This window comes from Myotis brandtii, unplaced genomic scaffold, assembly GCF_000412655.1.
Source record: "Myotis brandtii unplaced genomic scaffold, ASM41265v1 scaffold1172, whole genome shotgun sequence".
NCBI classification, from domain to species: Eukaryota; Metazoa; Chordata; class Mammalia; order Chiroptera; family Vespertilionidae; genus Myotis; species Myotis brandtii.
The window spans coordinates 82,774-83,377 of record NW_005354058.1 but is presented as its reverse complement, the minus strand read 5'-3'; positions in this window follow the sequence as shown (position 1 = coordinate 83,377).

The following is a 604-nucleotide window of genomic DNA, read 5'->3' as shown; positions in this document are numbered from 1 at the left end:
GCCGAGGCCCCGGCCCCCTCACCCCGCCTCCCTGAGTCACCCGCGGCGGCCGCTGTTTCCAACCAGCCAGCCGACTCCGGCTCTGACTTGGTTCAAGAGCTCTCACAAGACACGCACTGCCTCCCCGGCCCGCCCCCTCGGAGCCGCTGCCGCCGCTGATTGGCTCAGCCCGCGGAGCTGAGCGAGGCTCGTGGGGACAGAGCCGATCGCTATTGGCCCGTGTGGCCGGGGCGGGGCTAGTGAAAAAAACAATTCCTTGGCTGCCTCCTCCCTCTGCCCTCCCCCTTCCGACTCCCGGACGACCCCCATTAGGTTAAAGTACACACAACGTAAGCGAGATCCCTCCGCCACAGCCATTCTTCTCAGTGGTTGCCTCACGGAACGCAAAAAAGTCCAGCGAAATCGGTTATCAACTTTAGGGCCCAGAGAGGAACATTGCAGTGGTGCACAGAAAAGACCGAATGGCGGACCCGGGCTATAAGCGCCTATTGTATGTGCTCCTCAAGTGCACAGGCTGTCGACCAAAGGTGGGCTTTCTACTTGGCGGAGGAATCTCACAGGAAAGGGGTGAAGGCGGTGCAGAGCCCGTGGGGGAGGAAAGAGA